Source organism: Microtus ochrogaster, chromosome 10, assembly GCF_000317375.1.
Source record: "Microtus ochrogaster isolate Prairie Vole_2 chromosome 10, MicOch1.0, whole genome shotgun sequence".
NCBI classification, from domain to species: Eukaryota; Metazoa; Chordata; class Mammalia; order Rodentia; family Cricetidae; genus Microtus; species Microtus ochrogaster.
In genome coordinates this window covers 15,160,078-15,182,240 of record NC_022016.1, presented here as the reverse complement: position 1 = coordinate 15,182,240, position 22,163 = coordinate 15,160,078, and the positions used below count along the sequence as shown (strand labels likewise).

Below are 22,163 nucleotides of genomic sequence, written 5' to 3'. Positions count from 1 at the left end.
CCCATGCTTTTTCAGTCCCAGTCCAGCTGGCCTTGGTGAGCTCCCAATAGATCAGCCCCACTGTCTCAGTGGGTGGGTGCGCCCCTCGTGGTCCTGACTTCCTTGCTCATCTTCTCCCTCCTTCCGCTTCTCATTGGGACCTTGTATTTGGTAATTTTGAAGGTCCTTAGTGTTAGTTATTTTTCCCCATACTCTCCTCTCTATCCTTCCTTCCAAACTCAATTTAACCCTTTCTGTTCTATTATTTTCTGTTTTTCTTCTACTCCCATTTATGCCTTCGCATTCTTTCATCTTTTCTTTGAGCAACCCAACAAGTCCTATAGTAATCTTTTTTTTTTAAATCTTTTATGAGTACTACAATAGAAATGTATATACCTGAAGATACGAAGCCAGTTTCCACATATGAGAGAGAATGAGACATTTGTCTTTTTGGTGTTGGTATCTCAAGATGATGATTTCCAGAGAATTTCATTCCCTGGTGACTTGCATACTTATTTACAGCTGAATAGTATTCTGTTGTGTATATGAGCCACATTGTTATTATTGATTTATCCATAATTGGCACATAGGCTCTCTCAGTTTCTTAGCTATTATGAACAAAGCAGCAATGGACTTAACTGAGCTGGTGGTATATCTGTAGCAAGATAGAGTCCATTGGGAATAGACCAAGAAGTAGTATAACTATGTCATTTCATAATTATTCATTGCTTTTGTAGAACTTCCACAGCAATCTACATTATGACAGCAGTGAATACATTTCTTCCTTTCGCACATTCATGCTAATATTGGTTGTAATTTTTAAAAATCTTAGCCATTCAGACTAGGTTAAGATGATGTCTCAAAGTACTTCTAATGAGAAGCTTCACAGTCATATTTTTTTTGAGAAAGTTATATTTAGTTCCATGCCACAAATTTTATTTGGTTGTTTACTTTTTTCATGCTAGGTTTTGTAGTTTTTATATATTCGAGACACAGACTCTCTGCCATGTTTATGGCTGGAAAAGATCCTTTTCCATTCTGTAAGCTGCCTCTTCACACAAATTATTGTATTCTTTGTTCTCCAGATTATTTTTTATTTCATGAAATCCTATTTGTCAATATTGGTCTTAATACTTGCCCTACCAGTATCTGGTTCAGAAAGGCATTTCCTGTGCCTATAAGTTAAGTTGTATTCCCTACTTTTGCCTCTATCCTATTTGAGGTATCAGGTCTTACACTGAGGTCTTTGATCCATTTGAAATTGAGTTGTAGGTAGGGTGAGAGACAACTAATTTTATTCTTCTGCATGTGGCTTAAAAGTTTGAACAGGAAATATTTGTTAACAATGTTGTCTTTTCTCCAGTGTTAATTTTTGGTCTCTTTGTAAAACCTTAGGTGAGTATAAGAATGTGCTCTTATATCTGGGTTCTCAGTTCTATTTCAATTAATTATATATCATCTTTTAATGTCACCATCATGCTTTTTAAAATATAATCCTGAAATATAATTTGAAATCTAGGATCACAATACCCAGGCAGTGTTCTTATTGTTCTCCATTGTTTGATTATCCGGAATCTTTTCTCTTACCATATGAATTTGGTATTATTCTTTTGATTTTTGTCAAGTGTTGTGTTGGAAGTTTTATGGGAACTGGGTTGAAACTATAGCTTCCATTTAACATAATGTTTATTTTCACACAATTTCTAATCCATGTTCATGGGAGGTCTTTCCCTCTTGTATCTTTGATTTATTTTCTCAGTGTCATAATGGTTTTATTACACAAGCATGTTACTTTGTTGGTTAGTTTTATTCCAAGATCGTTTTTTTTTCTGAAGCACCTGTAAATGAAATCTTTTCTCTATTTCCTTCTTGATGTGCTTGTTCTTGGTATACAAGGATGCTACTGATTGTTGTGTGTTAATTTTGTATTCTGCTATATTGCTGAATGTTCTTATCAATTCCAAATATTATAGTAGGCCTTTCTATGATCTTTTAATATAGAATCAATAGTGTGGTATTTTCCTGGGACTCCTAACAGTGATGGCTACTATATCTATGACTCTTTTGCTTGCTCTTGGGATTCTTTTTCTTCTTTTGGGCTGCCTTGTCCAGTCTTGATATGAGGGCATTTGCCTTGTCTTATTGTATTTGTTTTGTCTTGTTTGGCTTTCAGTCTCTTAGAGGCCTTTTCTTTTCTGAAGAAGCAAAGGAGGAGGAGTGCAACTTGGGGAGATAGATGGGGAGCTTGGAGGTGTGGAGGGAAGGGTCTGTAGTCGGAATGTATTATATGAGAAAGTAATCTATTTTCAGTTTAAAAAGAATCATGTTATTTATAAACAAGGGTTCTTTCAATTTTTACTTTTCTATTCAATTCTTTACTTGTTTATTACTCCTCTGTCTATGGATTCAAGGACCATGTTGAAGAGGACGGGAAAGAGTGGGTATCCTTGAGTTGTTCTTGATTTAATTGAAAACATTTCCCATTTTTCCCATTTAACATAATGCCGGGTGTTGGTTTATTGTATATTGCCTCTGTTATATTGAGGCATTCCCTCTGGTGCCTAGGTTTTCCTTTTAATATTAGGGCATATTGGAGCTTGTTAAAACCTTTGAAGTTCTGTTGAGTTGCATGTGTGCTCTCTGTAGTTGAGTCTACTTAAGTGGTGGATTACACTGAATGATTTATGTATGTTCAACCTTCCCTTCATTTGTGAGGTGGAGCTCTGTGATTGTGAAGGGTGATCTTTGATACTCTATTAAATTTTACTGAAAAATTTTTACAAATATTTCATTGCAAATATTTATTGAGAATTATTTTTGTCCCCGTACAAAATTAGGGGTATTGGCCAAAAGCTCATCTTTTTCACCAGGTTTTTATCTATTTTGAATATTAGGGTAATCTTGGCTTTATAAAAGAACCTGTAGCAGCCCTTTTTTTTAAATCTTACATGAAATTTGAAAAGTCCTGGTACCACTTCTTCTTTGAATTTCTGGTAGATCCATGTCTGCTGAATCCATCTGGTCCTGTGGCCTTTTTATTTGGGAGATTTTAGATTACTGCTGCTTTCTTAGTGGTTTTTGAGGCTCTACTTAAATAATTTGCTTCATCTTGATGGAATGTTGATAGGTCATAGGCTTTTAAAAATTCATTCATTTCTTTTAGATCTTCCCTTTTAATGGAGTATAAAATTTCCTCAATATCTTTTGTAATGCCTCTTTTAACTCGAAGTTTATTAATGTAAATATTTTTTTCTTTTTCTATTGGTTGATTTAGCTAAAGATTGGTTAGTATTTTTAATCTTTTCAAAGAACCAACTCTTAGTTCTTTCTTTTATTTTTCTTTTGTTCTGTTCAATCCATTTCAGCCCTGATTTTTTTTTTCATTTCTTCCAATCTACTATGTTTGGACATTCTTTACTCCTACTTTTCCAAGACCTCAAATTGTAGCATGCAATCATTAATATGAGAGCTCTCTGGATATTTTTTTATGTAGGCACTTATTGCTGTAGACTTTGCTCTGAGGGGTGTCTTCTTTGTGTCCTGTAGATTTTGGAATGTTGTGTTTTCATTTCCACTCAATTCTAGGAGGTTTTTAATTTATCCCACCTCCTGATTTTAATTCAGTAATATGCTGTTAATGCTTCATTAGTTTCTGTGTTTTCTATATTTTTCATTGCTTTTGATATAGAGATTGATTCTGGTATTGTCAGTACTGGATGGCATTTTCAGTTTTACTATACTCAATTAGACCTGTTTTATAATTTCATTTATGGTCAATTTTGAAGAAATATTATAATCTTCTGGAAATATAGTACATATATTTATATATAATATGTAACCACAGATACACACACACATCTATATTTTATATATCTCTTTATTCATATATATGAGATATATAAGAAATACATCCAAACAGGATGGAATGTTCCATAGATGTCTGTTGGATCCATTTGGTTTATGATATTATTTAATTTCAAAGTTTCCTTGTTTAGGTTTTTTTTTTTTTCAGTTGTCTTGCCTATTGGTCAGAGGCCATAGTGAAATTACCCACCATTACTGTCTTTGGTTTCATCTATAGGGTTTTTTTGATCCAATAATATTTTTTATATGACATTGAGTGTCCCTATGTTTGATATGCATATTCTAAAATTGTAGCATTCTGTTGGTGGGATGTTTCTTTGATGAGTATGACATGAAACTTCTTACCTCTTGTGACAAATTTTATGAATCACTACTAAATTTTGCCTTAAAGTTTCAAGATGTATCTTGTTCTGCACATTGCCACTTTTCTATATTTCCTGATGAGTACCGCTTTTTATTTAAGAGAAAAATGCAAATACTATGTACCTATCATTTAAAACATTTCAGCAGTTCTTCAAGATTCTAAAGCTAAACACTACCAACTTTATGGTCTTCTGTAACATGAGGGGCCTGCTTGTTGGGGTTTCTATCCTACCTGGTACCCCACAGAGATCTCCATAAGTTATAAAACTGATTGGCCCATTAGCTCAGGCTACTTATTAGCTCTTGTAGCTTATATTAACCCATTGTTCTTATCTATGTTAGCCACATGGCTTGGTACCTTTCTTAGCCAGGTAGATTACTTCCTGCTTCTTTGGTGGTCTGCACAGGAGTGAGAGGAATGGCTTTCTCCTTTCCAGCATTCCCCTGTTATTATCGCCCCGCCTCTACTTCCTGTCTGGTTCACCTACTTATACTTCCTGCCTGGCCAATCAGCATTTTATTAAAATACATGATTGACAGACTACAGATAATTCTCCCACACCAGTCTTCCATGTAGTCTGTATTCTGATTCCACTTACCTCTCCAGCTTTATTTGTATCATTCTTTTCTATGTACTTATTTACTAGTAATATTTTGGCTTTATTTCTTTTGCTTACCTGTGAACTCGTTTCTTGCCAAACTGGCTTGCTCTCTATCATTCCGATCTAATTACTGACTGCCCAATTTAAGCATTCGTCTGCTGAGCCAAATCTCTGTTTTAGTAATTGAAATTAGCTTTTTCTATTTGTTTGAAATTATCTCATTCTCTTGTGTTTAGCTGAATATGCAGTTTCTTTCATCTTCTCCATAACACAGCATAGGACGTAGGAGACATATACATGGTTATCAGCTTCTCTGAAATTCCTAGAATAGCACAGGCGATGTGGCTGGTAGCAATGTACTTCTTTAATAAACAAAAGGATTTGCTGAACAAATGATTTAATGAAGTCTTAAGTACATTATCCCTCATTCTTTTTTTTTTTTTGTGGTTTTTCGAGACAGGGTTTCTCTGTGGTTTTGGACCCTGTCCTGGAACTAGCTCTTGTAGACCAGGCTGGTCTCGAACTCACAGAGATCCGCCTGCCTCTGCCTCCCGAGTGCTGTGATTAAAGGCATGCGCCACCACCGCCTGGCCCTCATTCTTTTTAATTGGTAATATTTCAGAATGGTTGGTTCATTTGATTTACTACGTGGTTAAACTTTTTAATACTATAAGGTAGATATGAAAGAAATTGGAGGTATGTAGGTTGACTATCACAATTTTCATAACCTAAGGTAAAAAGAATAAAAAAAAAAGAAGAGGGTTTATAAAAGTCAAAAGCTCTTCAAATTCTTGGGGCATCAGGCACCCAGAATGCCAGCTGAAAACCTAGGCAAACCCATTTATTTCTGATCAGAGTCAGGTGCATTCTTTGGTTTGATATTTTCATCTTCCCCTGTTTGAATCAGGATAGGAGCTTATAAAATTATGACTTTGAAAGCATTTGGCAAAGAACATTAGAGACTAATCCATTCAGCAATAGGACTGGCAGAAGAAAATTTGACTGGTTATATAGGGCAAATATATTCACAGAACATAGCATGGTGAAGAAGAGAAAGGGTGTAGCAGAATTGTTATCTCTGCTGATTATAGTGAGTTCTTTAACACTGGTGTTGTTCATATGACTGCCCCTCAAGATGATGTGATGTCATGTTCTGTGATTTCTTGTACCTATACACCTGTGGGATACACACAAATTTACTTAAAATAAATCTTAAAAACATAAATGTCATATTTACATATGATGTCATAAATCAAACTGAAGTGACTCCTTTCACATACTCCTTCTGACATGTCTAGAACCCCAGAGTTGTAATTCAGCCAGTACCTCAAGGCATCTACTATTTCAGAAGCATAGCAGGGATTCTTCTGATTCGCAAAAATAAACAATGTCAAGGCATGACCACAACACAGGGTAAAATCAAATTGCTAAAGTGAAAATACAAAGTTTGGACAAAACTTCTTGTAAGTAAAGCAATTTCTTTTCTGGCTATCAAGATAAGCTTCAACATGGAGACATCATTTAAGTTGTCCCTGTTGTATGGTTGAATACTGAGGTAGGGCAAAGGGGTGAGCCAAAATACTGTGAAAAAACAAATGGAAAGAAGTAACAACTGAGATTTTTAAAAAAGGAAAAAGGAAGGAAGGAAAGAAAGAGGATGAATTAAGGGAAAGTGAGGGAAGGATAAAGGAAGGAATGAAAGAAAAAAAGGAATAAAAAAAGGTTGGATGGAAGAAAAGAAGAAAGGAAGGAAGGAAGGAAGGAAGGAAGGAAGGAAGGAAGAAGGACAAAAGTTTGAAGAAAATTTGTATGGGAAATAGATTCCAAAGATACACTCTTATAAAGTCAAAGTATAGGTGACTGAAGACCATGATCATTGTGGTATTTACTTTGGCATCTTTTGTGAGGATCATATCTCATAAAAGCAATGCATATGGCATCAGATCTCTGTGTTAGGGTCTTTCAAGACATTGTTCATGCCTGGACCAATACTGTTATATAAACATCCTGGGATGGTACCTACCCTTAAAACATATGTGTCTTAAATTTTTCTGCATAATATACATGTTCCTGAGAGATTTCTAAAAATAATTTTGAAAAGTGATAGATTAACTATGCTTGTTCTAAAATGGTGATGAGAGAATACATAAAAAAGATCAGACCATCTATTTCTTTAGTTGTTTAATTTTGTTCATAAAGGTTTGCAAAAAGGGATTTTAAACAATTGGATTTTTATAGTAGTCATGATCACATTACAACATTTTTTTTTCAGATGATGGTACCTGTCCATTAACTGAACAACTGAGGTGAGTACTACCTTCTGGTTTTCCTCCTCCATCTTTTCTGCTTTCTCCTTCTTTTCTCCACTTTCTTCTTCGCAAACATGTATGAAATTCTTTTTCTTGTAAAATTTAAATAATTTTATTTGCTTATATTAATTGAGGTTATGCTATTACATAAGTTTTTCTGCAAGAAATCCACAAAAACATTTTATAGTAATATATTTTGTCTTTTATTTTCATCCATTTCCTTAAATATAAGATTTGGAAAACAAGATTAACAACAGAGAATGTTGTTTTCAGAGAAATTTTCTACTTATTCAAGCTATAACAAGTCTTTTAATTAGAAAATTGATTCATCTCATTGGAAACAATCAAAATATGCTGAAGTGTGTGTATCAATAGCAAAACACCCAACACTTAGTGACACAACCGTGCTTTCTTTTCTCTACAAATCTATAATATTCAAAGAAAAAAAATCTCATGTACCTGAGCTTTTTTCATTTACTTCCTAATTTAGATAATGGTTATCAAGTATTAATAATCAAGTCATATTTCTTATCAACTTAATTCATCTCATCAAAGTTGCTCTTTTTACCAGTGATATTGAATTAACATGGCATCACTGTACTTCTATATACCATTGAACTTGCTTTGAGAATTTTCTTCACTCTGCTGGACTTAAAAGGAGACTTTATATTAGATGATTAGCCTTCACTGCTTGGATTTACCTGCTTAGAATAGATTAAGAAATATGGTTTTATTTTTCTTTTAACCAATGCAATACATAGGAACAGTAAAGTAGGAAACTTTAATAAAGGCTCTCTCTCTCTTTCTTCATCCTAAATTTCTTGATATAAAATGATATGGGCCGAGTAGAAGGAAAATAGCATGAAGAAAAAGTCTACATAAATGTTAGGTTAGAAAAATGAATAAATGTCATCCTATATAAGATGCTGTATGATATATGGTGTGGGAAATAATAGAGTAGAAAAGTTATTTATTATATCAGAGTATCTCAATAATAATAGCATGAGAATTGCCTACGTTAACTTTCTAAATGATAGTATTGGTGAGATGAATGTAACATTGAGCCCAAATTTGAGTTAATTCCTAGGTGATGTCAAAGTCACTAGTCTAATGAGCACACTGAAAAAAAAAAAACACTTCAAATAATTCTCACATTTTCTTCCTCTCCATATAAAGAACACGAATTTTCACATATTTGACTTGGTTTCATTATTTTATTTTTTAATATATTTTATGGCTCTTTCTTCATTATGAAAAGAACAATAGTGGACTAGAACAAGCTGCCCAGTTTTGGTTAAGCAACAGGAAAAGGCATGGGTATGAACTAGCTCCCTCATGCCCACTCTCACTCTCATTTCTAGTTAATCAAGGGCAAACTTGAGGATTCTCAAAAGTCAATTTCATTGAGTGAAGTAGTACTGAGTGAAATATAAGATGGCATTTAAAAATATTCTCAATCTGCAACCTGTTGAAAGGTGCTCACATCACTGTACTGAAATACCGAAAGTAAAAGCAGTGCTAACAGGGAGTTAATAATCTTAAGCAAGCAGACATTGTTATCAGTGCTATGCTTGAGATTACAGTGCTTTTTGTTTCGCATAACACTGCTAATGGACAAGTTTGCTACTAGTCTGTTCTTTCAGCTTGTTCAGATCCCAAGAGGTAAAGCACAAATAAATAAATAATGTTGTGTTAAATAGATTCCCTTTCTCCCCGGTGATGGATATTATGGACATCTGAAATGCACTAGCTTATAAGCAGTTTTGTCTTCGTGTTGATGTTGGTGCTGATAGTTGGGGAACCTGTCATAATGGGAGTAATGACTTTGATAATGTCATTACTGTAACTGCTGTCATTCATCAAGTGCTGCTCAGACTCAGCCACGCTGATAAATTCTTCACATTGATTATTTTATTTAGTTCATTCCATGGCCTGTAAGATACTACAATTATTTCTCAGACTATCGAAATGGAAATGAGGAAAATAAACAATTCACCAGAGTCCATATCAAGAGTATACAATAGGTCTGACTTGTATCAATCAGTATTGCTCAATGCACTAAGCCAAACACCTATGTGCTGTTCTCAGAATCATGACAATGTAATTCTAAGATCATGATTATCATGATTCTGAGAACAGCACATTTTATTGAACAAATACTTTATTTCCTCAGATGTTGGTAGGTCCCTCATGAGGCCACATCTAATCCCCAGAGAGAACACTCTTCTTTATGTGTTCTCTCTTACTACCCAATAGGACATATTCCAGAGGCATTTCAAGTGACACTTCTTTCTAGCTGAATAGCCTGGTTTTCATGTAGTGCACAGGTCAGTCCACGAATGTCCTAAAGAACAAGCCTAGTGTAAGTGAAATAGTGGAGCTACGAATCAATGTAGAGAGAGACTGTACAAGAGCAAGAATACCTGGAGACATTGTTCAAACTCTGACACTAGAGCCATTGACTCTGATCTCTTAGTACATGGTCAGTTTCCTGTAACTGTGGGAGCTGCATTAGTGGTCTATTGCCTTGTTGAAACTAGTTAAGAAGAGACAGATTGTGTCTTCCTTGGAGAAGTTCAGGGTTTTTCTTTGTCATTATACTTTAGAATAATACATGTACAGTAGAACAAACCACTTTATGATGTTGACTGTGGTTGGTATTGTAAAGCTTACACAGGATGAGCTATTTAAATACTCTGAATTTCATATAAATGACTTGAATATCTAGGTTTTGGTTTCCACAGGAGATATCAGTCCTTGCCCCTGCAGATATCTCAAGGAGTAGTAGTTTTTATTACATTAGTGCATTCACTCCCCGAGAGGGTGTTAAAGTAAAGACTGAATAATAAAGCGGGAACAGGCATTATGGTTCATGCCTTTAATCATTCCAGCATTCTGTAGACAGTGCACCTGCCTGGGAGGGGGAAGCATCTCTGTAAATCTGAGGCCAGTCTGGCCTACCTAGTGAGTTCCAGGACTGCCGGGATATGTAGAGAATCCATGTCTCAAACAAAACAGAAAGCAGAATTACACAATATTGTTGAGACCACAGATAGTTTGACCTATGTGTTTACCAATAGCATTTGGGCCATCTCATAACCAAGATAAAATATGTTATAGAAAATTCAATATTGAGAGAGGCGACAAGCCTAAATTTAAGGGATCTGGAGGCATCTAAAAGATTCCTTGATAGTTTGCTTAAAAATCTGCCTGGACTGAAGATTTAACCACTGGTTTTCTATTTATGCCTAATTCAGGAACCCCTTTCATATATACATTTACTTACAGGTAGGGAAATGAAAAGCCAGTTATTTTGTGCTTGTGTTGTCACATCCTGTCTCAATATTATCCTCAGAGACAATGTAAAAGACACCGAGTAAATTCCATATCTGAAAGATTCAGAAGACAAAAGACGGTTGCTGTTACCAATAGCCCATCTGAAATGTGGAGCCCCTATATGAGAAAGTGAATCATTTTGCAAATGAAGAAGCCCATATCCCAGTTGTCTTGCCCATATGATACAACTGGAGAGCAGCATCCTGCTTACTCAGAGCTCTGTCTCTGTGAGCAGGCCACCAGTTTACTGTACCTGGCTCACGGAGAGCCAAGGAGAATCTTGATTTTCCAGAATGACCACAGAGAGCTGCAGTTCTGCCTCACTGCTTCCTAAGGCATTTCCCAGCATCTCCACAGAGAACATCTGTCTTCAGGACTATAAATCTAGTATTTTACCAGCACTAAAGTTTCTCTATTGCTTACAAGTGGCAAGGATCAACAGCCTACTCCCATCACTTAGGGACTAACAATGTGGAAAATTGAGTGAACTCAATCTTATTGCCTCTGAAGGTTTCTCCCTGTGAACCAAAGTCATCTTCAAAATTCAAAGCAAATCCCAAATAAGAAGGTAGAAAGTAACAAATTGCACGAGTAAAAACCCACAATTTTGCTTTTTTTTTTTTTAAGAAGAGAATGAACCTAGAACAGAGTTATTCTGTTTTAGGTAAAAAAAAAAAAAAAAAGATGCATTTTCTATGTTGACCCAGTGAGTTCTGTTTTAAGAGTCAAGAAAAATTTCATCCATCTTACTCTAAATGGAAGAGAATTGACATCATAGTACATTAAGCAGGCATTTCTATGTTGCACCAACAAAATAATTGGGCACCTGTATAAATGCTGAATCACAAGGACAGAATTCAAATTTTGTGTTGCAATATAGATAATTGTACAATCAAATAGATACTTTGATTAAAAACATTGTATATGTAAATTTTTCATTTGCTGGAGTACTCATATTTTGGTATGTGCATACATAATTAGAGATTTCTAATTAAGGTTCTCTAGTGGCAGAAATAACCTGATACAGTGGATTTCATGTTTTACCTATTATCCAAAAAATGTAGGTTATTTTATTTTCAATCATCATATGGCTGTCATTTCAAAGATTACTTTGTCCCTTTTATAGATACCATTTAAAATCAGAATACTTTTTAGCCTCTTTTTTGAAACCTAGTTAAGTGATTTTTTTGCAAAATATTATGACATATCATATGTTAAATTGCCTTCAATTTGAGCATTCATTCCAAATAGGAAGTCAGATAAATTGGTAGTATATATAGAGCATGCCTGTCAGCCTTCCATCTAGTCATTATTTTCGGGAGCATTTTAGCATTTCTAAAGTAAATCAATTTGTGCACTTCAAATGATCTGTTTACCATCAAGACAACAATGAATGGTATTTCGAAGAAAGACAATCTAGTTATCAAGATATTTTGATAAATTCCCACTCTGCAATCCATACGCTTCATTGCAAACCTCATTATCAATAATACTTCTATTGACTTACTATGTGCAAGCAACAACCATATATAACCAGCTTGTGGATAGTTACTATGTTATAAATGAGCAGACTGAGAAACAAATTGTATGATTCTTCTATCTGCTGTTTTCCAATGCTAAGAGTTCAGAACTTGAAAGGCCTACTCTGTGCCTCAAGTGTAGCGTTGTTTGTGTAGATGCATGAAGTAGCTGTAACAGACTGCAATGCAGAGAAGAGAACCATCCATGTAAAATTACCAACTCTTTCTGTGTTCTTTCAACTGTCATAACATGAAGTAACACTCATTGACTAAAAGAACCCCAAACATATCACCCTTGTCATCTTTTGACTCAGCTGCTTACCTTGGAGCTTCCCTATGAGGACTAGAGTATCTAAGAAAGCTGGTTATAGAGCCCAGCACAGCAGGAGAACAGAATCTCCAATAACTAGGCATGTTTTACCTAGTTTTCAGACTTGTTCTTTGTGTCCCCTGATAACTAAAGGCAAAAGTAGAATTCTTTACTTCTGTTCCCGTCAGCTATGTTCCAAACCCAATGACAGCTTTGTCTCCAGAGGACAGCTTTCTAATTTGTTCATTTTGCTTTCAATGACCTGGGCATCCTCTTTCCGACTCTCTTATGGTATTCTGGCTTCCAAACTCTGCCAGGGCACTGTGGATATGAGGGTCTTCATGTCTGTTTCTCTATCTGCATAGATTTCTGGAAAAATCAATAATCTTCTCTTTGCAATTTTCAAGGCACTGCTCAGGGCTCGTCCTGGCACAATAGATTTTACCACCATACCCTTCTGTCACCCTTAATGCTGTTAAACTGCTAGCTTCCTCTCTTCTTTTCTCTTGAGTTCTTACCAACCACATCTTTCACAAATCTGTTTTTGTGTCCAACATTTTTTCACTATGAGAGATAAAGCTAAAAGAGGCATCTTGGTCTAGACTATGTTCCTCAGTATCCCTAGATCCTGCCTGGCACAAAGTAAAAACTTGTTTGCTACATGCTGCATGAATAAATACAAAATCAAAGGATAGAAAGAAGTAAATAAACACTATAGTATTGCTATCCATGGATCTATTTCTCAGCTTTTACTAAAATGAATGACCACATAATAAGCATGGCACTAAGTGGTTTTATTCATGGTATAATAAGACACTTAAGAATGTATGTGTCTGCTAATGACAACTACATGCCACTGAATACAAGATAAGCTGAGAGGTAGAAATGAAAGTAAAGGCTATTAAAAATAAATTATCAGAAAATATAATGTATTTTTAGCATAACAGGTCAAAAGCAAAGGTTATCTATGTCATACTATAATTACTGTATGTTGTTCTTATTTTGTACATCTTGGAAATATTAATTTTGTCTGTATATTACATAATGAAAATGCCATTTTTATCTACTTCATATGTGATAAAGCTGAAGCAAGCAATATTTAAATTACTTTTTTATTAATGTCACTGAGAATCCCATAGGATCCAATTCTAAGCTGAATACACAAACACACACACAATCATGTACACAAAGGCTCTCACACAAGAGCTTATGCACTTATTGTTTTATTTTCTGAAATAATGATAACACTAATAAACCTTTTTATTCATTATCTCAGAAAGTCACTTTTAATTTATTGTTTCTGATGTGTTTTCTGGAAAACTTAAAAATACATTACTAAACACACATACATGATCTGTGTCAGGACTGATCGACTTTTTGTTTTGAGTGAGTAAGTTATTAATCATGTAGGAGCAAAAGCTAAAGAACAAATAGCAAGTAGCAGATAGATCAATAACATCAGTAGATTGGACTTGCATCATTGAGTAGAAAAGACTTGATGAAGCCCCGCTGAAGCAGATATTCTGCTGTTCTGACTGAGAGATTTCCAGGCACAGCAGAGCAGATTCTCAACAAATGATCTTAGCATTTCTCATTGAACTATAAGCATTGCTTTACTGCAGAATAAACAATAATAACCTCTACAGGAAATGGTTTACCTTCAAGTTATTCTCCAGGGAGTGATGTTTCAACATCTTTATCTATTTGAAATTCTTTTCTTCCCTGTAAAAGGACAATGGGCAGCCTACCCCTGGACTAGGAGTTTGGGAAGTTACCTGAAATAAACCTGCTTGAGACTGAGCCTGGCGGGAGGTAGAGTAACTGCCTCATGTGTTCAGACTCTGTCTTCAATGAGCACAAACAGCACATGGAAATTTACCAATGTAATTTGTATTATAATATATCATATACTTTGCTTTGACTAATACCCATAGGAACATTTATTTTAAATCCCATGGCAGTTTTCACCAGCTAGATTTAAAGAGTTCCTATTAGAATGTATTTTTTTGAATTATTCTTCCTTGTAAACTTGTATTAGAGCTAGTATATGATTGAAGGCAACCTTCCCCTTACTGCCTATCTGATCCTTGAGCTGAAGATGTGTCTGATGTCCCAGTACATTGTTAATGCATTTTATAGAGAAGAATTACTAACAATAGCATGAACTTCTGCTCTCAAACAGACAATACATTTGATATTCATGTAGTTAAAGCAGGTGTTTGCAGAAAGTCTGAAGGGCAAATAGCACAAGGGCATTTTAACCAAGAATGCTGTGTCCACAGAGGCCACTGTACCAAAAGAGAGGTGAAAGAAAAATATTTTTTGCTTTGAAGTGAAAAAAGTTTTACTATACCCTATGTATAAAGGAATCAAAGATTAAGTGTACTCATAATTTTACTTTAATTTCAAAATGAGCCAATTAATTAAAATCCAGTGGGGATATAACATATGCTCAGCAACATAAGTGTGACAGAAGTCCTAAACCGTGCTTTATAGAAACTCCCTTAACAAGTCTCAAAACCAACTTGAGTTAATTAATTAGCCCTCACTAGGAAAAAAAATGGCAGATAGTTCTCCAGTTCTGGGATTTCCCCTGATCCCAACCTGAAAGCTTGCGGTAGCACAGCTGACACTGTGGTCCATTTCAGCTGTGTTCCATTAATGAGAATGTTCCAGAACATTTCTTTACATGTTAGTCTTTGCTGGCTCTGGTAGCAAGTACAGAAGACAAACAAAATTCCTGGTTATGTGTTCCTAACAAGGTTTTCCCTATTTCCTGGCATTAGCCAGGCTCACAACTACAATGGCCTATAGTTTACGCTGGCCAGCTATGTTGTTCAGAAACTTCTGGTAGACTCAGATCTACAAACTTGACACAATGGTTGCTATTTTTCCCCCTCAATCCCATTAAAGGAATCTCTTCTGGCATGCTGCCCTAGGGAAGCTAAGAGAGTCCATGAGTTTTCTTAACTTTCAAACAGATACAGCCAATTGTCTAGAAATTCAGATATCTGAATGTCTTTTTTCTATTTTTTATTTAAAGTTCCTAATTAGAAAATGAACATAGGAGCACTTATCACATAATTAGCTTGGTTTTATTTACACAAAAAAGTCTCAATTTTTAGAAAAATGAAGTTTTCACCAGTTGGTGGGGAGGATGGCACACACCTTTAATCTTAGCACTGGAGAGGAAGAAGAGGGTGGATCTCTGTGAATTCAAGGCTAACCTGGTCTACAGAATGAGTTCCAGGACAGGCTCTGAAGCAAAATAGAAAAACCCTGTCTCAGAAAACAAACAAATGAACAAACAAAAAATTTTTTCATTGTTCCTAATATTTTGCCTCTCTTCTATCCATCACCCTAGTTTTATTCTTCCATGAATTACTTCTTGGTATTTGGGGAAATAGTTTCTTAGAGATCATAATCAACCCTGAGAATCTTAGCATTGTACTCTTGGAGCCTCCAGTGAGTCTGTAACCATCAGCAATAATTTTCAGGGAAGAACCTCACTCTTCCTTCTGTTTTCTCCACTATAACATGTTGCTAGAGCTTCTAGAAAAGTTTGAAAACCTCTGAGTGACAGAGCTCTTTGTCTTTATATAAGGCATAGGAGGTTTGCTGTCTCAGGGATAAATTATCCACACTGTGTCTGTGTCTATTGGTACCTTCCCTGTGTTTTTACTTTTATACCAGTTGCTCATAGATAAAGACAGGAAATCTAGAAGGCACCATGCATTGCAGACATACACTGGAAGTAGTCACTAAAACCAAGTGTATGTTCCATCTAAGCTCAGGACAGACAGGTGTGGGCCATTTTTGATTGGCTCTGTTTTTCAGTTGAAGGTACTAAGTTCTCTCTGAGATAACTCTTTGATTCTAAGATAAGAAACATGCAAAAATCAAAGCACTTTTCTCAGATACTCACGCATATATGCACAGACCACTAAGGTGGTGAGTGTAGCTCTCTGCTGCAACCAATGTTTAGGTGTTTAGAGAGTAAGGAATTACATCATCTGCAGGCTCAAAGTTGTGCCTTTACCTTTCATGAATATCTGGTGCATTCACTTTAATAACAGGGATTGGAACTTCAAGGTGAAAATGTTATCTACTTCAAAGTTAAGACTGAATATATATGCAGAAAGATAAGTGTTTTAGGGCTATCCTCCCCCATCTTGCATTATCTCTTTCAAAGGCAATTATGGGTTGTACATCTGTACAGACAGTCATATTACAGTAGTTAGAAAGCCTGTAGGATGAAATATTTTTATAATAAAAGATCCAGTGGCCTTCATTCACATGCTTTCCTGAAAATGTATTTGAAAGATTTGCTTGTTATGTTGGTCTTCAAGAATGGCTCGACTATTGTTCTAAGCTGCCTGGAAAACATTACATGCCTTCCTCTTTTATCATTTGTCTCACTTTTCTCTGGTTTATCTTACTTTCTGGAACTATGAAGGCTCTACACCAAAGAGGGGTGAAATGTCATCATTGGTTAGACTTGGCTAGCATGGAAGTTTGTCTCTTAGTCTTTACAAAGCCCGAATACAAGCAAATGTGTCCAATAATGGTGTTCAACCAGAGAACAATTGTTAAAGTCATCCTTTTTCATAGGGGTATTATGTCTACCTTGTGGCACTGTGTTGCTCAACCTATAAAATGGATAGAAGCAGGCAACACAGTATCTATTTCCCAGTTAGCACAAGAGAGAAAATCATGAAGTTTTACATTTTTAAATACCACATCTGGAAAATTCTGTGATTGTTGTTTGTTTATAAATCAGGAAGTTGTGAGGAGTGCCATGAAAAACTGTGTTTGCTTTTTGTTTGCTTTGTTTTTGCTGAACTCGGTATAAACTTGGTATCATTCACTTACTAGGGAATTTGTCTAGCAGTGAGACCCATCCCCAGAACAATTAAACAATTTCAGAAACTACTTGAGAGATGCGGGATTATTGCAGGGCTATTTTGCATTTTGGTGTGTTCTCCAATCTGGATGTTTCCAAGTTGTCAAAAAGAAACATCATTAAAATATCCGAGTGAACATAGTGAAGCATGAAAAAGTCATCACAATGGCAGGTCCCAGTGGCCCTTGTTAGTCAGGAAGGTCTCAGTTTATTGACTGGGGTTGGCACCAGTCAGCACCTGCACATGACAAGAAATAGTCGCAACTGTTATGTATAACAAGCAATCAATTAAAAACTGTCAAGTTTTTATTTATATCCTACACATTAAATTGTTAGAAACATTATCATAACAAGTTCCCAAATCCTGCAAGGAATGTATTTGATAAGGTAAATGGAAATGTTGTGAATTTTGACTGCAGATTCCATGACTACACAGATGACATGGCCAAGTTGAATGAAGTCCTCAGATTGGGCTGTTCTCCCTAGATTTTATTGAAATATCACCTTTCAGCATAAAATTTTCAAACTCAAGGTAAACTTGACAAAGAATCTTGCAATAAGCTACACATAAAGTAAAAATCCAACTAAATCCAGGCCCAATTGGAGAAGCTTCTTCCTGCAGTAGACAGCAAAGGACACAACTGGTCAGTATACAAATAAGAGACTTTGGAGATATCAAAAATGATTAGGCTGTGTTGCACCCATCCCTTCAATTGTCACTGTTCTCTTCAGAAGAGTGGGTAGTGGTAAGAGGGAACAGAGACAGGGGTAGCAGGTGACTGAGGAAACAGGGTTTGTAAAACACACAACGTGAATGTACATACAAGCTCAAAATGACAGTGACGGCACGCACAAGACCTGCACAAGATCAAGACAGACAAAACCTCAAGAACTCAGGAGAGGGACAGCATACAGTCTCACTGCCAGCTAATGAACTCTTGTCACCTGATTCCTACAGGGAGCGGGAAAGTCAATGTACTTTAATAGAGTGACCCCTGTATAGTTACCACACTCCAGGTTAAGCCCATGTACAGGATTAATAGGCTAATGTATTCTGGATGTGAAAGGTTTGAAGGAAAGAAGAGTCAGAGAGAATCTGGTGCAGGGTGAATGGAGTGGGAAATTGTGGAGGAGTTGGGAATGATGGTGTAAATACAATCACAATATATTGTATGATTTTCTTAAACAAACAATGAAAAATCATGATAAAAAGCTAACCAAATCTAAATTTTTGACAACTTTGTTTTATTTATCTTTTTAATGACACATTAATTGTAAAGATACACATATTGCATACCAATGAATTAGCTTGACAAAATAAAATAGTGAAATAGGTGAAGGGTTTTGTTTTGGGTTTTGGTTTTGGTATTTCCTTTGGGACAATACATCTTCCAGTTAATGAAATGTATAAAGTAATCAAGTTTGTTCATATCCATCAGAGTCTGACATCAAGGTAGCTGGTAGGATACTACATTTGTTTGCCAAGTATAACCAAGCATAGATTTATTAAACGTTTTATATATGAGCAGAGCTTTCTGGCTAATTCTGACTCTATGTGATTGGTTTCAGATATTATATTGGGACAGATATTTAACTATTCTTGCAGAAATAAAACACAAAACACTAAGTGTTCTCTTCTTTTTAGAACAATGATTTTTGTGGTTTATGGCAATTGTTGCTATTCAGTGGTTCTTGAGTGGCTGTAGTGAACAGACACCTTTGCTAATTGTGGAAATTTGGAAATAGATGCTACTACAGAATATAAGCATGTTCTCATTAAAAAATACAAGTTAAATAATTCTAAATTTGTGTCACTACTTAATAACAAATAGTACAGCGATATGTAGTATAAAACATGCTAATATCCATTTGAAAATATTTTTCTAGCCAAATTACTTTAGTGATATAAACATCAAATCGTTAAGAAATGTGTGAACATGGAAAAGTGTGATAAGAAGTGTGTCAGTGACTACATAACATTGGGCTGCCATATGTTGGTGTTCAGCCTCTACAAAACCAACACTTACAAGGGAAGGGACATGGGGATTTAGAAATATTAGTAAAGAATACAAAGAAATATGTGAAAATATTAAAATAGAAACCATAGAAAATGGTACCAGGAGGGAGTACCAATAAATACTGAAATAATCATCAGTCTTTATTTTTCCATATGCTTTTATAGCCAATTTAAAGGGGGGGAGGAGTAGGTAACAAAAAACTTATGTAGGGGCTGGAGAGATGGCTTAGAGGATAAGGGCACTGACTGCTCTTCCAGAAGTACTGAGTTCAATTCCCAGCAACCACACGGTGGCTCACAACCATCTGTAATGAGATCTGGTGCCCTCTTCTGGCCCACAGGGATACATACAGGCAAAATATTATATATATAATAAATAAATAAATCTTTAAAAAAACTTATTTAACATGATACAAAGGACAACTTGAACAGTTAATTTTTTTAAATCTTTGAGACATGAACTCATTAGCATTCTGTTGTCTAGGCAGTGAAGCCACCCCAGACCACAGGTCCTGAAGGCATCCACTCCCCAGGTGACGCCATAATTACTAAAGAAGGAGCAGAAGTACGTTTGCGTATCCTGACCACCTGTCAGGATGGAATGGATCTACTTGTATGAGCTATCTCAATGTCAAAAATAATCCTGTCCTTAACCCTTTTGATCAACCTCCAAACTCTCTGACTGTCAGATAGAACTAGTCTCACATTTTGGGGCCTCTAAAGAAGTGAGTCCGTTCCCTGGTTTTCTTTTCATGAAACGGGTTTGTTGAAGTAGGCAGAGCCATTTTAAAGCACTTTATTCAAGTTCACCTTCCCCTGCCGAAGCCAAAGTGAATCACTCTTTGTTAAATATAAAAACTGTTAAAAAAAAAAAAAAACTATGCTGTTTCTGGCAGGACACAGGTGAAAATAATGAAGATAATGAACAATATAAAATAATTAATAAAGGAGGCACCAAAGAGCTTAGAAAGGAAGACACAGACATCTAAGCAAATTTAGAGGAAGCTATTTCACCTTCACCAGGGATATGCCTGATATGTTTTGTATGTATGCTATGTTTGTATGTTTGTATGAGCTGGGACTTGCTCAGCGCTGCACTTGAAGTTTTCTTCCTGTAATTCCTGAATAACTAGGTTGACTCTACCTGCCACAGGTTCTGTTAGACCCCAGACTAAAGCTGCTATTGTTGTTCTTCCTTTTCCGCAATAGGTGACAAATAGCCACATTTTAATATCAGGGGCTTCATGAGAACAATTTGCTGAGAATCAAATAGCCATATTATGACATCTATGAGACCTGGAGCAAATTTAGAATGAAAATTACTTCCTATTAGAGGGGGATGTCTGCTTCATTCTGGTGTGGCTCTTATTCCTCTGACATACACAACATTTCCAATCTGTTTCTATATAGGAATGTAAATGCACATGTGTGCAGACGCTTTTTACAGAATTGAATCGGTTCTCTGAGCAAGTATATTTCATGTTTGAAAAGTGTTTTATCTCCATGTTGATACAGCTGACATCAATTCTCTGACATCTAGTTTGATGATTTTGCTTTAAACTAGGAAGGTGATTTCTATTTTCTTTTCCATTTTTTTATTAATTAGATCTTTTCTTATAACAAAGACTGAAATTTAGTCTCAGAGCAAAACTGTGAATTCTCTTGATATTTAATGATGCATGATTACTGAGTCTCTTAATGAAAACAAAGAACTCCATCCCATTCTCCGTATATGATTCCTCTTTTCATTGGAGTTAGTCTTTTCATTTTTTTCTTTTTTGCTAAGACTTAAGTGATTTCCATTTTCTAATTAGAGTCCAAAGGGTTTCTATTCCAGTCTTAGAGCACTGTTAAAGCTTTTGAAAGGTCTTTATTAATGTTTATTTTTCCTAAGACTAGACTCATTTCTAAGAAAAAGATTCCTTCTCTCCAAAACTTAGCATTCTCTCAGATTTGGAAAATGTCTCATTACATTGAATGTCAATTTCTTTAGTGAACAATTAATTAAATAATTAGAGTCAAATTTCTTTTAAGTTACATTAGAAGGTTTGGTTTCATAAGTAAAATTTAATTCATATTTTAATTTACAATAGCATATAAAATACTAGCATACCTATTGTAATTTAAAGCATAATTTGCTTGATAAATGAGAGACTGGCTTTTAGTAACCCTAGTAAAAATTGCCTATATCTGAAAACAAACACAAACTTCATGAACCACTCCTGTGGAAATAGTATTCCAGTCATTTGTGTGGGAAACAAGCTGTTTTACACACCTTACAGACTACTGCAGGAAAGAGAATTTAAATGTAGTATTTTTGCAAGCTTGTACATTGTGCAGAGGAATTCAGACATTTCCGCACTGAAATATGTAATACAATAAAAATGAATCAGTATAATAAAATGTTAGGATCTAATAATGATAAGGCCTTCTTCAAGCAATTTCAGTATCCTTAAGCTTTGTATCATGAAAATGATTGAATACTGTCACCGTCCAAGGATACTCCTCCAACTATCACATTCTATTTTATTGTAGCAAAATAGACATAGCATAAAATTCACTATTTTAACCCTTTTAGTTTTGCAATTCACTGACACTAAAAGCGTCAGCGTCACCATGCTGTTCTTCTCATGACTCAGTTCCAGAACTCTCCCTGTCTAGACTGAATTCTGTACTGATTACTGATTGCCCTTCCCTCTCACCATTGGCAGCCACTGCCCTGCTTCCTGTACATGAATTTGACCACTCTGTAGGTCTAGGTCTTAGGCAATTAGCATTGTGTAACACTTGTCCATTCTCGTTTCTTATTTCACTCAGTGTATTGTTTTGAAAGTTTACATATGTGATACCATTGTAAGAACTGTATTCCTTTTTTAGCTCAATAGTATTCCATGTATTCCATATTGTAATACATATATGGTTTGTTTCCACCTTTGGCTGTACAATGAATATATATATAT

At 35.4% G+C, this 22,163-nt stretch overlaps 1 long non-coding RNA gene across 1 annotated transcript in view; it reads left to right on the top strand.

Annotated features, from left to right (window-relative positions):
* Positions 1-22,163, top strand: part of LOC113456633 — a 999,422-nt gene that overhangs the window by 327,039 nt on the left and 650,220 nt on the right. The window contains exon 3 of the long non-coding RNA XR_003377390.1: positions 7,081-7,114. This is a non-coding gene — a long non-coding RNA (uncharacterized LOC113456633). The remainder of the gene's footprint in view (positions 1-7,080; positions 7,115-22,163) is intronic.